A 25676-nucleotide genomic window follows, 5' to 3' on the forward strand; every position below is an offset into this window, starting at 1 on the left:
CATTCAGAATCAACTTCCCATGTACCAATAATATAGTTGAATATGAAGCCCTGGTCATAGCACTTCGTACTGTCATACAATGGAAGATAATGGAGTTACAAGTCTATAGTGACTCTTGGCTTATCATCAATCATGTGAATGATGATTATAATACCAAAGTATAACAAGCTCCACCTTACAAATAGCTAGTAGAAGAATACAAGCAACACTTCACTAGTGTGACATTTGAGCAAATACCCTGAGTACAAAATAGAGCAGCTAACGCAATGGCTATGGTAGGATCTCTTCTCGATATGCCAAATAATGGAACTGAGTTTCAGTCCGTAGTAGAACAACTCATGGTATCTTCATATGAAATCCCATCTTATAAGTATGTCTATATGATAGTAGGACCTGAATCACCTTGGTACATAGAAGTATATGCATATCTCCATGACCAATATATGTCTCCTGATCTTTCATGCAATGAGAACAACACTCTTATACACCAGGCATCAAGACATACAATTATTGTTGATACATTGTATAAGAAAATCTTGAATGGTACTTTGCTTTGATGTCTAAATTTTGAAGAAGCACAAACAACATTAAAATAATTTCATGATGGGATCTGTAGTGCTCACTCTTCTAGTCCTGCATTAGCCAAGAAACTATTGAGAACAAGATATTACTAGCCAACAATGGATAAGGATGCTTATAAGTATATACAAAAATGCAGACAATGCCATATACATGGAGATTTGATCCATGTACCTGCTCAAGACCTTCAGCCAATTACGTCACCATGGCCATTCTCACAGTGGGGACTAGATCTTATCAAAAAGATCAACCCTAACTCCTCCAACAGACATAGTTTCATACTCACAACTACTGAATATTTTACTAAATGGGTCAAGGAAATCCCTATGACTTACACCATAGGAAAAAAAAAATCTAATTTCATCTTGAACTATATCATCTGCCGATACGGAGTCCCCATGTGTATCATTACAAACAATGGGTGATCATTCAAAAACCAAGAAGTGAGTGAACTTTTCAATCAATTCCAAATTCAACACCATTTTGCTACTCCTTACTATCCCCAAGGTGTTGGCAATTGACACTCAATTGGTTGGTTTCACTATGTTGTCATTGATGGCATCATGGTATCTTGTTCCAACAGGCACTACACCGACACCGACACCGACACCGGTAGGATAGAAGGATTTCTTTGATTATTGGTAATGCAGGCCGACATGGTTTAGATTATCGTTATCGGTATTGGAGGCCAACATCTATTGGATCCAGCATAGGCAATTGATTTTGATATTAATGCATTTATTTTATCTAGCTGACATGTAATCTGATATTGTAATATATCTAAGAGAGCATGTATGTGAGGATATTAATGTAAGGATTATTTTGGTAAAGAGTTTAAGGTTTCAAACCAAAACAGACAGAGCTTAACCAGAACTGTATTCTGGCATAGAAGATGCTATCTTTTGCAGTTCAACACTTCTCTAGATTGTAGTTTGGATTTATATGTAGTTAGTGAGGCTCCTTTTGTGATTGAGAAATGTTCTCTAGGTTGTAAGCCTTCCTACAAGTGCTGCCCCTTATATTTTGTAATATCTCTTCATATGGCCAGTGGATTGATATTGTGGGTCACGAATCCCACCGTGGTTTTTCCTCTTTGAGGTTTTCCACGTATAATTTTTTTTTTTATGGTTCTAATTTATGTGATTGGCTTATAGTTTTCTTTACTTCTTTCAATTCTATATGTACCGATATACCGGTTGGTGTATGCATGTTTTGATAAGGCTAAAATTGTTCTTTCTGGTATAACACTGATTCACCCCCTCCACCCCCCCCCTCTGTTGGCAATATGATGGAATTGATTATGTGTTGCATTGATGTTTTGTCATTGATGTCAACACTAGCTATTATGACTGGTTATCGGCTGATAGGTTTTGGTTACTGGTAGAAGAGCTAGTGTTACCATTAAGGGTTTAAGGTTTTACCAACAGAGCTTTTACTAAGAATCTTTGACAGGATGCATAAGTGGTGTTGGTGTAGCTTCTAGATGGAATTTATGATGTAGAATGTGATCCTTGATTGGGCTTCGATTGATTGGAGACATCGCTTTGGTGTGGAGAATCTATTTAGGTCTGATACCTATCTAGGTTATAGACTGGTATCATGTTAACATGTTCTCTACACGTTACCAGGTTGTTTTATGGATTGTTTAATGTTGTTTTGGTCTAAAGAAAACATGGAATATCATTGTAATATAGATGTATGTAATGATCTTATTATAATATATTTAGGTGGCCAACCTAATCGGTTTAGGCCTTAGGGTTTGTATAAATTGATGTAAGATCTCATTGTAGATCATGGTGGCAATGGTCGTGGTCATGGAATAAAATATCATATGCGAAGGAGATTTGGTCGATCATAGGTGATCGAATTGGGTTTAAGTAAGAGGTCAAAGGCCTCCAGTATTAAGCTTAATGTGGATTGTAATCATGCATGGTAGATTCTATCTATGGCAGTTCATTCTTTTGGATTGTTGTCTAATTATATTGAGGTGGTTATAACCTCTTTGTAGTCAGTGAGACTCCTTTGTAATGAGAAGTAAGCTCTAGGCAGTGTGCCTTCTTGCATGTTCATGCCCCTTATTGTATCACAGAATTTCTATAGAAGTATCATCTGACTATGGGTAGGCTTTTCATCGCGGTTTTTCCCTAAAATAGGTTTTCTATGTACAAATCATGGTGTTATGTGGTATGATTGCATTGTGTTAGTTCTTTGTTTCATTTTAAGTTTTATTGCTTATTGGTATCTATTTTTGCTATTCCGGTATTCAATGTTTATGTGCTTCAGTTAAAGGTTATAAAGTGGTTTGATTAATATAATCTATTAACAACTGATTCACCCTCGCCCTCTCAGTTGTCCACCAGTTATCCTAACAATTGGTATCAGAGTTTTGGTCCTCCTTTGCAAAAGCTTAACTACTTGAGGTAGATCCTATGGCAACTAATACTTCAAATCCAATGGCAACTATTTTTAGAAGAGAAATCCCTAAGCTTGATGGAATAAATTATGGGATATGGAAAATCCGAATGGAGACTCATCTTAGATGTCTTGGAAAGGATATTTGGGAGATCATAGAGAAAGGATATACACCTTATGATTTGACATCTGGAAATCCTGCTCCTACAAACTTGGAAAAGAATATTAAAAATGATTGTAGAGCAAGAGAAGCCCTCTTGTGTGCACTCACTGATCAACAAATCATGGGATTGAGTGATAAATCATCTGCAAAGGTTATGTGGGATAAATTGCAAACTCTGAATGAAGGTGACCCTACTATCAAAATTGGTAAACTTGATGGTTGTCGGGTAAGATATGAGAACTTGAAGATGGAAGATAATGAAAGAATTGCTACATTTATGGAAAGAGTAAATGAGATTGTCATGGGAATTCAATGTTGTGGAGGATCTCTGCATGAAGATGAAATAGTTTCTAAAGTATTGAGAGCCCTTCCACCAGCTTACAAGATGAAGGCGACTGCAATTAATGAATTGAGAACAATGGCAAATACTTGAGTTAACATAGACATTCTGGTTGGGAAACTATTTGCTTTTGAGCTTGAAGAATTTGGACCCTCTGGAGCTGCAAAATCTGAACCTTCTTTTCATGCATCATCATCTACCGGCAAAAGTGATTGGAAAGCCTTATATGCAAAATAATTGGAAGATATGAGGAAAGAGGATAAAGAATTTGAGCAACTTGAAGTCTTATTTGCTAGAAGAGTACCTAAAGGACCGACAAGAAGTAAGTATGAAGGAAAAACACCTTTTAAATGTTTTGAATATAATAAGATTGATCATTTGGTATCTAGATGTCCTGAAAGGAATGTGAGATTTGAAGAAAGAGTTAAGAAATAATTTAAGCTTAATCAGAATAGATATAGATTCAAGAAAAACAAACAATGCTACATAGTGGATGAGGAAGGAGTAAGTGATGACTCTGAGGATGAACCGATAGTAGATTCTGCTAGTGGATCTCATAATGGAAAGAAATGCGTTTTCTATTCTTTAAAGGAAGATGAACCAGAACTGGCTATCAAGAATGAAGAAAAGGCCTTGGCAGAAAAAGTTGAAGATGAGGATGAATGGGTAATTGATAGTGGATGCTCACATCATATGATTGGAGATAAAATAAAAATTTTGTCCTTGCAAGAGTACAATGGTGATCAAGTCATATTTGGGGATGACAAAGCATGTATGATCAAAGGTAAAGGTATTATTTCTCTGGCTGGCAAGGATAATACTAATAATGTCTATTATGCAGAAGGTTTAAAGCATAATATTTTAAGTGTTGGTCAATTGGTGGACAAGGGATTTCAACTTTAGTTTAAAGATAGACAATGCAAAATCATTAACAAAACTGGTTTGGAGATTGCAACCGATACTCAGACTGGAGGTAATATCTTTCACCTAAACACTAGTAATAAGACATGTTTGATTTCTCATATTGATGAGAGTTGGTTATGGCATAAGAGGTTGTGTCATGTTAATTGTGATTGTATTGTTAAGATCAGTTCAACAAAGGAAGTTAGAGATATACCCAATATTATAAAGTCTCATAATCTGGTATGTAAGGAATGTCAATTGGGAAAGCAAGTTAGAACTTCTCTTAAAAGCATACATGATAAATCTAATGATGTGCTTGATTTGATTCATACTGACTTATTTGGTCTAGCAAGGACTAGAAGCTTTCAAGGTGATAGATACTTCATGCTGATAATTGATGATTATTCTAGAATGATTATGATTTTAAGGTGATAGATACAATTATTGTGAGACAAATGGAATCAGGAGACAATTATTTGCACCCAGGACTCCTCAGTAGAATGGAGTAGTGGAAAGGAAGAATAGAACCATTTTGGATGCAACAAGAAAAATGATGATGGAAGCCAAATTGCCTCACATCTACTGGAGAGAAACAGTGAGTACAATAGTGTACACATTCAACAGAATTCATATCAAAGGTGAAACTGGTAAGACTCCTTATGAATTATGGTTTGGACATACACCTACTGTTAAATATTTCAGAATTTTTGGAAGTAAATGTTATATCAAAAGGGATGATTCAATTGGGAAGTTTGATCCTAGATGTGATGAAGGGATATTTCTTGGATATTCAATTTAGAGAAAAGCATATAGATGTTATAACAAAAGATTGCAGAAAATTATGGAGAGCGCAAATGTGAAAGTGGATGAGAAATACAGAGATCAACCTATATCATATGGCAGGGAACCAAAAGTGGAAATGATCATAATTGAACCAACAATGCCTCAACCAATACAAGACATTGAGGCAGTTACACCAGTACAATCAGAAAATTTAACTATGACTGATGATCAAAATAATGAACCTAAAGTTCAGAAGACACCAAGGTATGTAAGATTAAATCATTCTGAAGATCAAATCATTAGAGATAGGAACAAGGGAGTTATGAGAAGAAGAAGACTGGCAAATGAAGAGGTATGTCTTATTTCTCAAATTGAACCGACATCTGTTATTGAAGCTTGTAAAGATAAAAATTGGTTAAAGGCTATGGAAGATGAATTAGATTAGATAGAGAAGAATAACACTTGGACTTTAGTTCCCTAGCCTAAAAACTAACATTGTTATTGGCACTAAATGGGTTTTTAGAAATAAACTAAATGAGGATAGTCAAGTTGTAAGAAACAAGGCTAGATTGGTTTGTAAAGGATATTCTCAAATGGAAGGAATTGATTATGGTGAGACATTTGCACCTGTAGCTAGAATTGAAGCTATTAGACTATTTGTTGCCCATGCAGCATATAAGAACTATAAGGTCTACCAAATGGATGTTAAATGTGCATTTTTGAATGGTGAACTTGAGGAAGAGGTATACATTGAGCATCCTGATGGATTTTCACTAACAGGTGACAAAGATACAGTTTGTAGGTTAAGGAAAGCATTATATGTATTGAAACAAGCTCCTAGAGCTTGGTATGCAAGGTTGGATAAATATCTTTTGAAGCTTGGTTTTACTAAAGGCAGTGCTGACAGTAATTTATATTACAAGATCACTGATGATGATATTCTGATTATTGAAGTATTTGTTGATGATATCATTTTTGGAGGTGAAGATAAATTGTGCATGGAATTCTCTAATAATATAAAGAATGAATTTGAAATGTCCATGATTGGTGAGATGAGATTTTTATTAGGTTTGTAGATTACTCAAATTGACAAAGGCATATTTATCTATCAAACTCAGTATCTAAGGGAATTGTTGAAGAAGTTTGGTATGGATAATTCCAAACTGGTAAGTACTCCTATGGTGACAAGTGGGAAATTTCTATCAAAGACACATTTGCACTGGTAAATTTGACAAGGTATAAGTCTATTATTGGTGGCTTGTTATATCTAACTCAAACTAGACCGGATATTATGAATGCAGTAAGTATTGTTTCAAGATATCAAAGTAATCCCAAAGAAAATCATGAATGTGCAGTAAAGAGGATATTTCGGTATTTGCAAGGAACAACATAATATGGCTTATGTTATTCTAGAGATGATAACTTCACTTTATGTGCATATACAGATTCAGATTGGGAAGGAGATACTTATGATAGGAAGAGAACTTTTGGTGGAGATTTCTTTCTTGGAAAGAAACTGGTTTCATGGATCAGCAAAAAATAGTCATGCATTTCTTTATCTACTACAGAAGCTTAATATGTTGCAGCACCAACTAACTGCACTCAAGTCTTGTGGATGAAGCAAATGTTGAAGGGTATCAAGGTAAATTGTAGTGAATTAGTAGTTATCTATTGTGATAATTTTGTAGTTATTGAAATGTCTAAGAATCCAGTATTTCACTCTAAGACTAAAGTACATATCAATAAAATATAATTTTCTGAAGGACAAGGTGGAAGAAAACAAAGTCAAATTGGTTTATGTGAACACTAAAGAAAAAATTGTAGATATATTCACTAAACCACTGTCTAAGGAATCATTTGAGTATTTGAGAGACAGGTGAGGGGTATCTACCACTCTGATAGAAACTTAATTGATGGAGCAAACCATCAGTCCGGTATGCATCATCAACTTTATCCTTTGCACTGGGTTGATGTAGTGGTGTTATTACTCAGGGGAGTAGTCAGCTTTGAGATTCATAGAATTTTGATATTTATGTCATATCTTTGGCATTGATGTCAAAGGGGGAGAGTTATATGTGAAAAATAATATTATATGGGAGAGAGATTCAAATCAGTTTCATATTGGACTGCACTCCTCAGGGGGAGTTGCTGGGATTTTTTAGTTTTTTATTATGTGTTGCCATCAATGCCAAAGGCATAGATTGTTGGAAATATGACATAATTGATTATGTGTTGCATTGATGTTTTGTCATTGAACACTTGTTGTTATGACTAGTTACCAGCAGACAGGTTTTGGTTACTGGTAGAAGAATTAGTGTTACCTGTAAGGGTTTAAGGTTTTAATGATAGAGCTTTTACTGAGAATATTTGATAGGATGCATAAGTGGTGTTGGTGCGGCTTCTAGATGGAATTCAGGATGTAGAAGGTGATCCTTGATTGTGCCTCAACTGATTGGAGACATCGCTTTGGCATGGAGAATCTACTTAGGTCCAGTACCTATCTAGGTTATGGACCCGTATCATGTTAAGGTGTTCTCTACACGTTATCGGGATGTTTTATGAGCTGGTTAATGTTTTTTTGGTCTAAAGCCGACATGGCATATCATTGTAATATAGATGTATGTAATGATCTTATTGTAATATCTTTTAGGTGGCCGACCTAATCGGTTTAGGCCTTAGGGTTTTTATAAATTGATGTAAGATCTCATTATAGATCATAGTGGAAATATTCATGGTTGTGGAATGAAATATCATATGTGAAGGAGTTTTGGTCAATCATAGGTGATCAAATTGGGTTTAAGTAAGAGGTCAAAGGCCTTCGATATTGAGCCTAATCAGAACTGTAATCTGGCATGGTAGATGTTATCTCTGGTAGTTCATTCTTTTGGATTGTTGTCCAATTATATTGAGGTGGTTATAACCTCTCTGTAGTCAGTGAGACTCCTTTGTAATGAGCAATACACTCTAGGTAGTGTGCCTTCTTGCATGTGCGGGCCCCTTATTGTATCACATACTTTCTATAGAAGTATCATTTGACTATGGGTAGGCTTCCCACCATGGTTTTTCCCTTTACCAGGTTTTCCACATATAGATCATGGTTTGATGTGGTATGGTTGCATTTTGTTAATTCTTTGTTTCATTTTAAAGTTTTATTGCTTATCGGTATCTATTTTTGCTATTCCGATATTCAATGTTTATGTGCTTCAGTTAAAGGTTATAAAGTGGTTTGATTAATATAATTTGTTGACAACTGATTCACCCTCCTCCCCTCTCAATTTTCCACTGGTTATCCTAACACTCTCAATGTTATTGGATTCCAACACAATGCAAGGATCAAGCAGAAGCAACAAACAAAACACCGTTGAAAATTTTAAAGAAAGTTGTCAACAAAGTAGGATGAGATTAGCATCTCTAGTTAAATCTGGCACTCTGGGTTTATCGAACAAGCGTACGCACAACTACAGGTGCCACACCATACTATTTGGTATATGGTTCAGAAGTCATTTTTCCTATTGAGGTATAGCTGTCATCTCTAAGAGTCTCTCTAAAAAATATCATATCAGAAGAAGACTATAGAGTCGCATGTTTGCAAGAGCTAAAACTATTGGATGGAATAGGTAAAGCACTCTAAACCATTTACAAGGTTACCAAAATATATTAAGATGAAGCTATAACAAAAGAGTAAGTCCACATTTCTTTGAGATAGGGGATATAGTCCTTACAGAGAATCAAATGAACCTATCACAATGAGAAAGACTAGGAAAATTGGAGCCTAATTGGTTAGGTCCTTTTGTGATAACAAGGGTCATTGGAAAAGAGGCCTATAACTTAACAACAATGGAGAGATAACCACTCCCCGATCCTATGAACAACATCTAAGGGTTGGGTTAGTTTAGACTTTACTTTTTGCATCTACATATCATTTTTTATTAGCATTGCATTACATATAGTCTCTTTTCTAAATGCATCTCATTCACAATCTTCATAGCATATATTTTTTGCAATCGCATATAGCTACATCAATAAAGCAAGGAGATTGTTTTAGTTATTCACCTATCTGCACTGAAAGAAGTGAAGGTTCTCTCATTTCCTAGATACTTGTACATGAAGTTCTTAAAATTTTTAGGTCATTCATCTCCAACATCATCATGGGATCAATATTTTTCTTTGGTTGGCTAGAAGTTTCACTATTAGGCCTTTTTACCCAAAGTATATCAATGGCTACATCTCACACATTAATAATTTTCTCTAAGTCATTACAGATACCTAGTTGATCATGTGGCTAGTGAAAAAGCGAAAATCCTACTTCAGTGTCATTATAATTGTCATACCCATATAGGTTTCATTACTTACAGGCCAAGGCAAGAATATTAAGAAAAGAAAAAAAAAGCTATGCCAAATTCCATTTCAAGGCAAAAGAAGCAAAGATATATAAATGAAATATCATGCACAAAAATGCAATAAAGGTTGGTCATGGGAACATGTGAGTAACTCCACCAGGGTTATGGACTCCTGCTAACAATGGATCAATATTTGAGAGATTATAATGTATAATCTCGTTGGGGCTACAGATGTCCAACTGGCAGTGAGGTTTTATCCAGGATGCTTTTAAAGTCAGAATAAACTACGTAGCTAGTCACTTAGGATGTTAAGAGTCTCTAATGGTTATAAGAGTCAAAATAAATTCAATTCCACACATATGGGCAAAAGAAGATAAAAGTTTCAAGAACCAGTGGGGAAGTTTTCCATGTCTCTATTTATAAATCTTATTTACATAGTGTGTTAAGTTGGGTGGTCCTAGGTCTTTTTGAGAACGGATTGAGATCCTATCTCTGAAAATTTTTTATACCTTTATTTCAATTAGTGCAATACAAAATGATAAGAGCTTACAATCATCCTTGTTCAAATAGGAAATGCATCCTCATCTTGCATCTTGCATCTAGAATAACTGCATTTCAAAATTTCATTTGTCCCCACATGCATTCTGTAGATCATCATATCATAACAAGTCTACATACTGGGGGCATGGCCGAAAAAATCCTAAAAATCAGATAAACTCCTAAAAAAATCCTAAAAATCAGATAAAGTTCTAAAAAAATCCTAAAAAATCAGATAAAGTCGTGAAAAAATTCTTAAAAAAAGATAAAATCCTAAAAAATCCCTAAAAAGTGTAAAAAGAAATAACAAAAACATTCATATATTATTCTCAAAAAACCAAAAACATTGAGAAAATAAAAAAACCCAAAAATAGTAAAAAATGCCCTAAACAAAATCCAAAAAACAAATCATCATATAATCTCTTGAAAAAATTCCAATAAAAGATCAAATAATCCTAAAAACCCGAAAACATTGAGAAAAACAATCACAAAATACAAAAACAATCTATCAATCACAATTCATAATAAATTATCCTTTGCAAAGACAAACATTTAAGCAAACATAACTATCACATCATGCAAAACATTGAGCTTAACAATAATGCATCAATAGACAAACTACCAAGCTAGTCTGCAACCTAACCAATCAAATGCCTATCATTTTTCAACATCTTTATAGAACAACATGCCTTTACGGATATATCATTCCTAAAATAGGAAACCTATCCAATATCATGTCCAAATGGATACATTTTTCCTACAATGGACATCCTATCAAACAATCATCCTATCTTGATACACTTATCCTTGGAAAGAAGATTAGTATGGTTGTTGACTCGTTTGGCCTAGTTAGTCTTATCTTTTATTGATTTATCTTTATCAATTTATGGAAGGTCATGTTCCTATGCTACTCAAGGATGTCCACAAGCAACTAGAAGAGCCAAGATGGCCATGATATTTTTCTTTGTTTTTTGTTTGTGGTGTGAACCAATAAAGTTCTAGGGCAATGGTACCTTGGGTGTCTCTATTGGTACGTTCATTTGAAAAGTATCCTATGCAAAAATGAAGTCAAGGATAGCTATGCTTGTGACTATTGCACATACCTTGACCCTTGGTGCTATACATAGAATGGAGAGGTTCACTCCTTTCCTGCAATGTGTTTGTTATTGCAATGGGATATCATTCACACCTTGGTTCCTTATACCATGGTTTACAAAGCTCCATTGATACATAATAAGGCTCAGTGATGAAAATGTTGCGCTAAAAAATGAAGGCACAAGAAGTCATGGTTATATATTTTTCCAATCTCTTTATCTTATTTATAATTCCATCTCAAATCATTTCCCCACATCAACTATTCTATCTATAAATCAGTTCTATTCTTCACTTCCTACTAATTATTCTTCACTTTCATCATATTCATCTTTCATCCAATTTTTATCTATCACATGTCTTATATAGGATGTGTCCTTCCTGAAACTAGACACATTCATCTATCTTTGTCTTATACAGGATGTATCCTTCCTGAAACTAGACGTTTTGATCATCTTGTGCTTATACAGGATATGTCCTTCTTGATACCATACTTAATCTTTATCTTATCAATCCAATCAATCTACAAATCGCTCCAATCATCTCTTCTATCCAATCAAACTCATTCATGTCACCAAGTTAACCATTATTTCATCTTTCATATAACATTCTCCTTATTTTGAGAGATCATTCATGCCTTTAATGCACAAACAATCTCTCAAGGGGGCATCATACCCTAATGTTGTCGGGGCATACTGGGGCAGGAATTTTTTTTCGTTTTCTTTGAAACAATGTTGTTCCAACATTGTCTCAAAGAGTGGCAAATGTAGATAACTAAAAAAATTTCATTAATCTAGACTAATTATTCATCCTATTAATTAAATAATTATTTAATTAAACTAATTAAATTATTTTAAATTAGTTTTAATCATTGCACCTCAATATTACTAATTATTATATTTCTATCTTATTAATCAATTATCATTTAACCATATCTATATAATTAATTAAATATTTATTATTTAATTAATTTTTATTTATAACCTTTAATTAAATAATCTTTATTATTTAATTAAATTCAATTTTTAAATAACTAAATAATTTCTTAAAATTATTTAATTAACTAACTTATTCCTCCAATTCAAATTCAAAATTTCATATTCTCCCCAAACTTCAATTTCATCAAATTTGAATTAATTACATGTGCATTTAACTTTCCAAAAATCCAAATTCAAATTGAAATGAAAATAAAATATAATTTAATTTCAAATTCCTACAACACATGTTGAAATTCTAACTCCCACTAACTTTCAGTTTGACTGGGCAATCTATTCAGTCATCTCCCCAGTTAACTTAGTTAACTCCCCAATCACCTTTTTCAACTCCAAATCACCTTTTTGGAATAAAGTAATCAATTCAGTTAACAAATCAATCAACTTAGTTCACTGATCAATCAATCCAATTGACTCATCAATCAAATGAGTTAAACTCTCAAGAACCTCAACCATCCATTTTAATCCTCCATAACCTATAAATTCAACCCATTTCTCCTCAATTTTCCTTAATCATGAACTTCAAATCTTTGTGCCGCTTGCAGGTTACCAGCGCGATATCTAAGAGCCACCATACCACAAAGAAGAGAAGAACAATGGAAGCAACATGAATGATATAGAGTTTGAATTAGATCTATTTTGATTGAAGTGTCTTATTAAGCTAATTACTTTCATTGATTTATGTTTAGGATTGCTTTGATAGTTAAGGAATTTGTAATTTTCCTTATTTCTTATTTAGTAATGATCATTTTAAGCATGAAAAAACATAGGATATCAAAATTATCAAAGAAATAAAATAGAAAGATAGAAGAAGAAGAGAGAAAAATTAGCTATTTCAAGGATATGTAAATCTAACATGCTCATTTTACAAAAATGGCAAGTTTAATATTGTAGCATCATAAATTGTCACCAGTCCAATTTACACCTCATGTTGTGCTCCCACTTTAGCATATTTTATGCTTATCCCCTCTCTAGGTTTGATTTGGCCCTATTCTTCACCTTTGAGGCCATGAACATGAAGAACACAAATGGACACTGAGAGGGGGGGGGGGTGAATCAACGTATTTAAAATTTTTCTAGATTAAGTGTGTAGATATTAAGAATGCAATGTAAATGAGAATACACACACACAAAGATCAAACCACAATAGAAAATTTACGAGGAAAACCCAAAGAGGGAAAAACCTTGGTGAGAATAGCTGCTGGAGTCTACTACTCCAATCCAGCCTCACAAGGTAATTTATAGATTATAATTTGTTTAGGGCACCAACCCAAGGAGCACCAATCCCTGATGATTTTGAGCACCTACTCAAGGAACACCTACCCCTACTCTAAGCACCCACTTAGAGAAATATAGTAATATCAAATTTTTATAATGCAAGGAAAACCTTGTTACATTCAAGACAACTTCGACCACTCTTGGATCACTGCACATTGAATCCTATAACTCATCATGCATTATTCACTTCATGCTATGCATTTTCTCATTCCCAAGATAAAATAGTTATCTCTACATGCCAAAACCACTTTGAAACTCATCGTGTGCATTATACATACATGGAATAATCATCTTTGATCACCATTCGATCATAGATCAACACAACCGATTCACCAAGATCCATCAGTTAGGGTTCAACATATCAATAGGTTAGGGTTACTTGTTGATCACTTTTCTTGAAATACCAATACTGGTTTCCTTCACTGCACAACTACCGGTTGCATTACAACATCACTACCGGTTACAATGCATCTTCATTACCGGTTACTATTGACATCAATGACAAAACTATACTTCATGAATGCAATCTTCATGCAATGCCAACACACTTGAAGGGATTTCTCCTTGTAAGTTCCAAACCTGTCTATTGTTGTATCTACTAGTTGGGCAAGTAAATGATCAGCATATGCAATCAAAAGATCCTTGTCTACTTAATATCCCATGGGCATCACCCATGTAGTTTGGGGCTCAGCTTCCACCATCATGCAAGTATCTGTATCAACCATAAAGCAAATTATTTTTTCATACCGGTTGACAATGTTTGTCGGTATCCTTTCCCTTGCATGTATTTTCTTTTGAAATTCCTTAAAATATCCCCATGCAATCTTTCCAAAATCATTACCAAGCATTCTTATGCTATTCTTCATTTGTACTAATATTGGAGTGCCATCTATCCATTGGATATCACCAATATTGGGAAAATAATTCCAAAAATAAAAGAATAGACCAAGAATTAGTTGTCCAAACTTGAACCTTAACCTCTTATCATTCTTCATGGATTCCTGGTTCAGCATAAGTTGACTTCTCAATGCCTCTGACAAGTCATAATCAACATCCTCTTTTATCATCTGGTGGGTAGTGTGAATAGCAGCAACAAGGATGTTGTTCATTTGCTAGAGTAATAGATCCGGTAACTATAACCATTGAGGAATATTTTACTATCAAATTATTCATATTATTCACCATCATTGCTCTTCCATCCCATTTAGATCCTGTTAAATTTTCTACATCATTCTTGGGAATGGATCTGAGTATAGGAAGCTCACCGGTGGCATAAAGTTTGGTGACTATGTGAATAGATTCCTTAGAAAATTTATGTGGTCGGTCGAGCCACATAAACTAGTCATGAATTCTACTAAGAACATATCTCATGAGTTCATTATCAAAATAATCAATGTGTTAGGATTCCCAGAGATACTGAGAGGGGAGTGAATCAGTATCTTGCCCGTTATCAGATTTTCTAATCTTTTAAAACAAATTGCATTCCAAAATAGTGTACCGGTAAATCAGAAATAATGCAGTAAATAAGATCAATAACCACAACATAGAAATCACACCATAACACAATATTTTTAATGAGGAAACCCAGTTTGGGAAAAACCTCACTGGGATTTGTGACCCACAATATTCACTCACTGGCCAATAAATGAATATTACTTACAATAGGGGCCTGCACATGCAGGAAGGCCAACTGCCTACAGCTCACTACTTAATTACAAAAGGGAAGTCTCATCGAGTTACAAAAATGGATTATGCAAATCCAATATCATGTACTACTTCAGTTCAACATCTGCTATGCTAGGTTCAGTACCGGTTTAAGCTCATACAACTTCCATAAACCTTATTCCAAAATCTGCCTTAATATTTGCATGTTCGCATTTGCATACTACATTACCTACTTACCTACACAAATGATCTACAAGATCTCATACTTATATGAGTCCTATTACAATTCTCCTTGTCGGCTTACAAAAATATTTTACAATTAAATACAAAATAAAATCCTGTCAGCTGGGGTGTTGGTAATCATCTTTTCCGATGCCGGTGTCGGTGCCTGTATCAGTGCCTGCTGGTGCCATAGGATTGAAAGGTTGCCATCAATGACAATACCTTCAATCACCTACAATTTCTCATTGGAGTGTGCATTTTCCAACAATCTCCCCCTTTGGCATTGATGACAACACTCATGAAAAAAAGTCAAAATTGTATCAAAAAATGTGTTGTCCAAAAAAAATCTTGCCAAAACTGTGTGTACCAAAATTGTGTGCTCCCCCTGAGCAGATGATGTCTTTTGCCAATCACTTTTCTCATTCTACTACTCCCCCTTTGGCATCAATGACAAAGGTTGTCAATTAATGTCAATTGAGTGTAGTTCTTGTCACGATCCCTATAACCAGTGGGTTACAATTTGATATAGATCCACTAATGCAAAATTCAAGTTGTTAGTGAACCTCTCACTATCCTTCAATGTTTCTTCTATCCTTTGGATGGTACCAGTGAGTATGTGCATTTTCTCTTCCAGTGTCTTAAGTCCTTGAACAAGTGCCTCAAAAATCTCTTTTCTCAAAGAGATGAGGATGTCAAGTTTCAGACCAAGTTTGCATTTGAGTTCCTTAGCCTTGTATTTTATTCTTTCCTTCTCCTTCTCCAATTTCTCAAGTTTCTCCTCAAAACCAGCTATCTCCTGCTCTATAACTGATATGGGTTCTGATGAACCAATGATATTGTCAGCTATATCATTTTTCTTGTTTTGTGCTATGCTGATTTCCTTGTCAATATCCACTGTTAGAAGATCAGTCTTGCTGGTATCTCTGTACAACTCCTTAAATTACATTAAAGTTTTGTTTAGTGTTGGTAGGAGGGTGTCAATGTGTTCCATGCACTTCTTTATTGTCTCTTCAAAGAATTTTTATTTTTCCTTTTTCATGTTCTCACTGAATGTCTCCTCATTAATCTGATCAACTGTCAAAATATTGTTGGTGATGTACTTAGACAATGTGTCTAGTTGACTCAAAGAATCTTTATTGTCCACATTGCACTTGGGTGCAATCAGTTTCAATAAAGGAATAGTGTCATCAATAGCATTATATGCCTGTGCATTACACTCTGTGATTTTCTTGATGGAATCTAATAATACCTCTGTTACATTTGTTGGTCTGAATTTTGTTAAGGAGGAACCAGATGACTGTCCAACTGCCTTAACTATCTACAATTGACTAATGTGAGAAACCTCTTTGCTTATGTTGACCTCTAGTAGGTTAGTTTGAGTCTGCATTTCTACTAGTAAAGGTTTGGGTTTCTCAGTTGTTGTCGGTGGCATTGTCTCTGTCTGAACCTTTTCCTCTTCATGTTTCTCAGAATGTACCTCTGTCGGTTTCTTTGTGCTTTCCATTTCTGATTTCTCTGATTGTGTCTCAGTGTTAACTACCAGTTTCTCTTTATGTGCCTCTGAACTGTCTACTTCCGGTATCTCAACAGATTTATCAATAGCTGGTTTCTCAGTAGGTTTTTCAGTGTCTGCATCAGTGGTATCTGTCTTTCCAGTATCTAGGAGATCAGTTGATTGTTCAGTATGTGTTCCGATCCCAATCTTAACATTTCCAATTGTATCCTCAACATTTGTCTGAACAGTAATGTTTTCTCTCGGTGGCTCAGTTGCCACATCTCTTTTTAAGTTGTTTCCTTATCAACCACGATGTTGACTTCTTGTGTGCCAATATTTGTGGTATATAACACCTCTGAATCAGGATTGATGTCTTCATGTGTTGTCTCCATACTCTCAACATTATCTGTTACCGGTGGTGTATCAACAGTTTGTGTCGGTGGAGTATCAGAAGGAGGTGGGGGCAAGTTATCTATTACCTTTATGCTCGGAGGACCACCTACCTTTCCTTTACCTTTATCTTTTTCTTTTTGATAGACTTTGAAAGTCTTTGGTCATTTAAGTTCTTCTTGCTTTTCCTTCTCTACAAAGAAGATATCCCATTTTTCCGTTGTCTCTTCAGTGATCTCATTTACTTTTCCAACCATTAATGCTACATGCCGATGACTGGTGAAAAATATAGTCTTGTTTGCCTCACTTATCAGTTCATCAATCTCTTCTGCTGATTTCACTGGGTGGACTACAAGTAATATTTCTACCTTAATCTTCTTATCCATTTCCACAATTGCTAACCTTTTTGCATCTAACCTTCTGTACAAGTCACTAGGTAGATCATCTACAACTTCTATCAAACATTTCTTATAAATATCTAAGTGTTAACACTGTTTTCTATGCTTTCCTTTTCTTCATTAGTGAAAGTGTTATACAACTTGTTGACATTTGACAAGTTTCCATCTTCAGTAATTTCATTCAAAAGATTATCAAGTGGGGGATAACTTGTTTTTCCTTCTTCTTCTTGGGTGTTATTTTCTTTGTCAAAGGCCACATTGTCTGTTGTTTCCTTCTTATTCTCTTTGGCGTAGGAGCGGGTACCAGTGAAGGTTTCCTTTTCCTTTCTACTCTCTGAAACTCTGTCGGTATTTCACTCTCAAAGGAGGTACCAACCGGTGAAAGATGTGTTTCTGGTTTTAATCCTTCCAATTCCCTCTCCTTAATACCAGTCATATTCAGTATGTTTTCCTTGATTACCTTTTCTATCTTGTTTCTTTTCTAATTGTTTGCTCTATTTTCTTTATTCATTTCTGTGATTGAACTTTTCTTTCAATAGTTTCAGCACTACCGAATATTTTTCTGTTGGTTCTCTAGGGGCTTCAAGGAGGGCTTTAGCATATGTTTCTATTATGTTCTCATCAGCCTCATAACCCATCTCTGTAACCCAAACTATCCTTGGAACCACTGCCTCCATCTAGATTTCATCCTTCTTTATTAGAAAACATCTCTTTTTGATATTTATCAACTATGGATTGAGATAGTCTTTCCCTATTTTTCATTCTAGCCTTCAGTGCCTGAAAGTGTTCAATTATGTTCTTCTCCCTGTCATCTCCCATGTTATTAAGAATATCCAAAAGTTATTTTCCTACCGGAATGTCAAATCCAAAATCCTTTCTACCAATACCGGGAGCTTCCTTGGTGATATACAACAATAGACATATAAGTAGGTTACCAAATCTGAATGTGCCTTTCTTGTCACCCTTAATTTTCTTCAGATTGTCTATTAGCACATCTTTTAACCATTCACATATGTCAATCTTTGCATTACTGTTTACTAAGTCATAAGCACTCTTGATACATAAACTAGAAACAGAGTTTAATCTATTGGCATTTGTATCTTTGTATCCAAGAATCATGCTAATGAATCTTACATTGATATCCTTTACATCATTGACTCTCAAAGATCTCTTGTCATAGGTTGCACCAGTTAGGGTCATTATAGTGTCGTTTGGAACCTTTTTAGTCTTGTCAAGACTACTACCGGCAGAGGGTAAGCCTTTCACTCCCCTAACTGCTTCTTTTGTTATCTTATGAATGGAATCTAGCCAAAAGAACTCCCCATAAAGTCTTCTCAATACAATCCTTACAACCTCTTTGGGAAAATCAGGAATGCTAAGTATCTCCACAAAACCTAGGGTTTCAATTTTCTTGTGTTCCGATTTTACATTACCATTTTCATCACATATTACTGTCCTATACATGTTCATAATCTCATCAGCACCTAGTTCTTCAATATGACAATGTATGTAAATTCTAGGATCCTCAGTATAAGCAACTCCTTTGGGTATTTTAGAAAATGCTCCTAGGGTATCATCATGCTTCGCTACTTCGGGAATGATTTTAAATACGGGCCTAGGGCATTTAATCACTTCAATTACTATAGGGTTTGCAATGAATTCAGGTGCAAAGGTGGAAGCCATTGTACAAATACCTTAATCTATCTTTAGGTTTGAATGATATAATGATTTGGTTTACTTCTCGTTGTGGATGCCTTCGCTCGGGTTTTTCATGCTCAAACTTAAACGGGTGCCTCTTAAATTTAGGATGGGGTCTATCAATAACATCAACTAGATGTGGGGTGTCCATCTTCAAAGATTTAGAAAGATAAGCAGATAACAATATTTCTAAATAAATACCTTTTACTGCTTCTGCAATAGGGTTCCAAACACCGACAAATCTTTCTCACCGATTGTCGATCGCAAGTCACACTAGATCACTTCAAATCTCTGTCAATTATGCAAAAAAAAACTCTTCTTTTCTCTATTTGCTCTCTGAGTGCCCACAAGAATGCAATGTGACAAATAACATTCAAAAAATTCCTTTTATTTGCCCATTATCTACCGCATTAAATGTTATTACCGATAAAACCCTAAAATATCTTTTAACACACTATCGGTTCTCATTACACATCAAACCTACCTATTTGATCATAAAATCACTTCTAAATATCATAATACATCAAAGTATGCAGATTTAACATACCTTATGGTTATTCAGGGGATTCTGAAATAAATCTAATATTAATCTCCCCCTAAGCTTTTTAACATCTTAGTTTGTTGGTGAAGGGTTCTCCACACTAGGTGAAGAATTAGGATCTTTCGATGGTTTGTCTTCAGTTTTCTCAACATCCTTCTTTTTCTAGATTCTATTTATTTCAGATCTGGTCTCCTCCATGTCAACTTTCATCTTCCCTTTTCGGTCAATAGGTTGATTCACCGGTTGGTTCACCTTAGGTCTACAAAAATTTGCAATATGTCCCAGTTTATGACAATGATAAAAATCCATACTAAATGCTCTCCAAGGTTCAACATTGCCTCTACTAGTCCTTCTTTTGTAGTTCATAGCTACATGATTGGTGTTATGAAAAATTGTGCAAACCACATTCATCCTCTTTTCCATCTTATAGGGACTATACCGGTTAGCATAGGGTCTCTACCAGTTAGGACTTCTTCGGTCATTACAGGGTCTTTGCCAACCACCACCAAACCTCTGACTCATGTGAGGTGCCGGATTATTTGCTTCATACCTGCACTCAACAACTCGATGTCCATGCATGTTGCAAGTGTAACAATATCCATTAAAGGTTATAGGCTTATATCCTTGATATGTATTTGGTCTATAACCATTAGTAACATCAAATATGCTTCTACAAACATGAGCAGTATGCCATGGCTTATGATAATTGAAACATATAGGCTTATAAGATTTCTTATCGGTGGATTTCTGAATCTTAGGTGCAGGTGTACCTTCATGCATATCGTTCTTAGTGTATATGGTGAAAATGGATAACAACAATAATTGAAAGACTAAATGAATTCAACCACAAAACCCTAGCCTAACAACAACAAAGATCTACCATAACATATGAAGATTACCTAAGACAATGCAAATCAAATGAAATCACAAAGATCATACCATCACATGTCCAATAGGGTTTTGATCTCCATTCTTCCTATCTCCATTGATCTTGCTTGATTTATTTGCTCTCAAGTTTTATATTCACAAGAGCTCAACAAAGAACGGAAATGTGGTTGCAAGTAGGCTTGATTGCATATGCAAGTTCAAAAGCGTAGTCGGGGCTGAATGCATAGTGAGTGAGTTAGGATGCATAGATTGATTAGAATGATTGATTAGGGTTGATAATGAAGGAAGTATCATCTTATATAGAAGACACTATATAAAATAGAGGGATAAGATTGAGAGGTGTAAAAGATAAATGGTCGGCTATGATTAAAGGGTAGGTAAAAGAAATAATAAAATAATGAAAGGGGTAGGTAGTGTATGAATTAAGAGATGAATGACATGTGTCATAGGTAGAAAAGGTTAATGAATTAATTAAATAAATAAAGATTCATTTAGTTAATAGAAGAAGTGGGATCAATTAAATAAATAAAAGTATTTATTTAATTTAGGAAAAAGGATAATTTAAATAAATAAAGGTATTTATTTAAATGAGAAATAAGGCTAGAAGAGGATAAATGAATTAATTAAATAAATAAAGATTTATTTAATTAATAGAAGAATTAGGATAAAGTAATTAAATAAATAAAAATATTTATTTAATTAGACTGGACAATTTTAGGTGTCTACACTTAGTACCGAAAGACTTACCTTTCTCAAATGTATTGTAACCCAATCTAGTTGTATCACCTTTCATTATTTGTGATTGGATCTGTTCATCAAGCATGATAGAACATTTTCTAGACTTTGCAAGCTTCTCATTAGCATTAGCAAGTTCCTGTGTAAGGTTTTCATTCCTTTTCATAAGATTCTCTCTAAGAGACATTGCCATATCTAGTTTTGCCTTTATTTCTTCTTTTTCTTCTTTCTCCTCATTCCAATGTGCATATAGAGTGTCATTTTCTTGATTTATCTTAAAGATCTCATGTTCTTTCTCTTTAATATTGTCTTCTTTTTCCCTCCTTGCTTCAAGTTCCTGATTCATCTGGATGGTTAGGGCTTCTAGCTCTCTCCTCAAGTTAGCCTTCTGATCATTCAATTTCTCCACTTCATCAACCAATGCACCTATGTTTGCTTCATCAAAAGAACTTCTCTCAGAAACCACCAATAGTTGTTTGGTTAGCTCTCTTCTCTTACCAAGTGAGGCTTTATTCTTGCCTCTCAACGTTTTTATGTCTTCCTTAGTTTCTACAAGTTTATTAGATATCTCTCTATAACTCATATCCCACATGTCTGCCTTAGGGATCCTTCCCAAGAAGTTAAGCCTCAAAGAAACTTTGGCTCTGATACCAATTGATAAACTTATAAGGCATTGATACAGGGGTGAATCAGTGCAAGCAAAACCAATATGAATCTGATCATCATCAACTTAAACAACTTAAAACTTAACAAGCATAAGATGAATATCACCACATAAGATAATTCCCAATAAAACAAATTCCACATAACACAATATATTTATACATGGAAACCCAGAAGGGAAAAACCATGGTGGGAGTTAATACCCACAAGATTCACTATCTATAGAATAGAAATCTTCACCGGTCAAGGGCTTACAAATATGCCCTGTTAGGAGCAAACTTGGTTAGGAGACGCCTAGTTAAGGGATTTATTATGATGAACCCTATTAGGTTCTTTGACCTATTATGATAAACCTTGCAAGAGGATTTAAGACTCTTATGTTGAGCTACTTTGTTAGGGGATTTACAAATTAAGGCCTATCAGGACCTACCTGATTAAGGGATTTTATTGTTGTAACTGCTAGGATAACAATAGTCAAATGATCTTTATGTAACACCTTTGTGTCTAATAAGATCCACTTCAGATCCTCAAAACTTTAACAACACATTAATATAGAGCTTCACTAATTACTGCACAATCAGAATCTTAATAGTCGTCTTTGATCTCATACCTACATTCATAACTCATCACACTTTTTATAGACATCAACTTAGTCGGCTAACAACCTTGGAATAATTTCCTAGGTTCAATAAGTCTAGACAAACTAACATTGCACATGGAACTTATGTCGGCCACCAACATAACAAACCAAAAATAAAACAAAACCTGTGTTGGTTTATCGATCATGGTGACTTTATCAGTACAGGTTAAGTGTTCATTAGAATCCCTACTCTATACATCAAATCTCGCTTGTCCGGTTGAATCTTGCAATGCGGTCATGAACATAGCTCCAAATACATGTCTCCATAATTTATTTAAAACCACATCATCCAACTCTTCATCAATCGCCTATACTGGTTTCATGAATGCAACTTTGTTCCTATTTACCAGTTGAAGTCCTAATTACCAGTTCTCTGTTAAATTGTCTTCTGTATCGGTTATACCTTTCTAGTTGGCTTACAAGACTTAGATGACTACAAAAACATTGTTTCCATCAATGACAACATAATACTTAGTCATTAAACATGAACCACAATCACATTCACCAACCATTCCTTTATCGGTTGTATATCACCAACAATATTTACTAGTTCAGTCAAATGCTAGTAGTAGCGTGTCTGACAAGAATGAGGAATTCACTTCAACATTTCCTCCTCCTTGGGATGGTATGCACTTTGATCCATTCAAAATATTTTTGTGCTTTTGTTTCATGTAATTACTCTTGTTAAATTGCAGCCCTTGGGTGTCTGCATGACATTTTTTATACATGGGTAGTTTTTATGGGCACTTTGCTCACAATTGTCATTCTTTCCCAAAAGGTTTTTAGTATCCAAATATCCTACCAAAAAGCATTAGCCAAATTATAAAAGAAAATGTGGCAAAATTTGAAAACTACGCATCTGCATTGGAGATGTGGAGGTCATTGCACTTGGGAGCTACTACTACAGTTTTTAGGTGAAAGAAGTGGTAGAGATTGGAAAGTATAATTGGGTATTGAATAGATATAATGATTTTTGTTTGACACTTAGGAGAGCACTTATCAATAGATTGTATATTTTGGGGAATGGGAAGATTCTTGATGACTATTCTATGCATGTTAAAAAAAATTCCATCCCTTAACTATTACTTTCATTCTTGACACAATTTCTGTCAAACAATTAATTTATGTAAACTTGTAAAAAAAGGTAGAGATTCCATAGAGTAGTTGCACCTACAAATATTACAATTTCAAAATATAGAGAGATTAAGTCTTAAATGACACAAAATAAATCCTATTGATTGTTGAGTATACTCAATGATTATGGGCTCTATATATTGCAGTCTCAATAGACTATGAGTGACACTTCATAGATAACAATTTGATGACTATCATATCCACAATTGGAGATTCAATAAATCGCTTCCACATATCAACAGTTTGCTGACTCGGATTGGTGAATTTGAAATCATGCACACCTATAGAGAGGGTAATAGAGTGGCAGATCTCTTGGCTAACTTGGGAGTTGATGTGAAGGAATTGTACTATTTTATTAGGCAAGAGGATGAATCAGATGAGATAAGGGAAGCCATCAGTAAGGACATCCCCCACCAACCTCGTGAGGGTATAGGCTAGCGGTAGAGAATTTTGTGGCGGATGGTGTGACCAACACATCATTTCTGTAGGGGCCTCATGTGTAGTTGATTTTCAGGTTTTCAGCTTTGTGTCACAGACAAGGGAGCAGAGAGATCAAAAATAATATATGGAATCATAATTATTCATCATGAACCAGTCATAGAGTACAGATAAGAGTGAATACTTTCACCATGCAATCAAAAGGAAACATAAAATTCATCGCCTATTATCATGCACAGATAGGTATTACAGTCAAAGAGACCATTGTCTATGTAAGGGTAGACTGGAACAATCTAGAGCAAGATTGAGTAGCAATGCCATAATAACAAGGATTGCAATATTCATTAGGACAAAAGACTCTTAGTAATCTTACAATCATGAAGCCAAAATGACAATAGAAAATGACAACTATTTGCAATCAAGGTACAAAATAACAGTGCAAAGTCACAAGGGATTCTCAACCTTAAAGACGAGAACTGTTAAACCCAAAGAGAGTAGCACATTGAAGTTTCTAGAATTAAGTAAGAGTTTTATATTTACATAAAGAGTCATAAAGACCAAGAAAGTGGCCCAAACGATAGTCTAACACATAGAAATAGAGCCTTCATCAACTGTAGATGTAATGGTTCTTCTTCTCAATAACAAGAGCATTCATGGCCATATAGCTATTTCATGTCATGGTTAGATAAAGAGAAAACATAAATGAGCAATTACTATTATTTTAATGGTGGTATCATTTTTGGGGTTTGTTGTTGCCCTACTATCGACTATGGATAGGAGTGGGTGGATTCAAACATCCTTCCCTGATTCCTCTCTCCCAAGACCTTGACTCCCTACTACATAGATTGAATTTGAAGGAACCCAAATAGTATAGGAGGATGTGCCAATGATCAATCTCCTCTCTAGGTGGGTAGTTTATTTGATACAAAACTTTCATATTGCATACAAGCAAAAGATACAAAAATTTTATTCGAATTTTTTTAATTCAAAAACACAGAAATGTACGGTACCTGTATTTGTCAATGTCTTCCTTTGGTCATTTTCTACCGTGCACAACCTGCAGAGTGTAGATAAATCATCTTTTTAATGCATCCTTACAATAAAAACCACTTTCTACTTTCCTATTTTTTCCACAACAAAGTTTTGATTACGACATTCCATCCATTGGTATGGTTTCCACAACTCGTCTTACTCCTCTCGATCGAAATTCAGATTTCTTGCTAAATTTTTACTTGGCGAGATTTATTATTTTTTTTGGAAACACTATGGTCTTAGGCTTTGGAGGTAATTTTTTTATTTAATCTTTAAATAATTCAAAACCTTTCAAAATTTCAATTATGACCTTGAAAT

The sequence above is a fragment of the Cryptomeria japonica genome, chromosome 7 (genome assembly GCF_030272615.1).
Source record: "Cryptomeria japonica chromosome 7, Sugi_1.0, whole genome shotgun sequence".
In the NCBI taxonomy this organism is placed as follows: domain Eukaryota; kingdom Viridiplantae; phylum Streptophyta; class Pinopsida; order Cupressales; family Cupressaceae; genus Cryptomeria; species Cryptomeria japonica.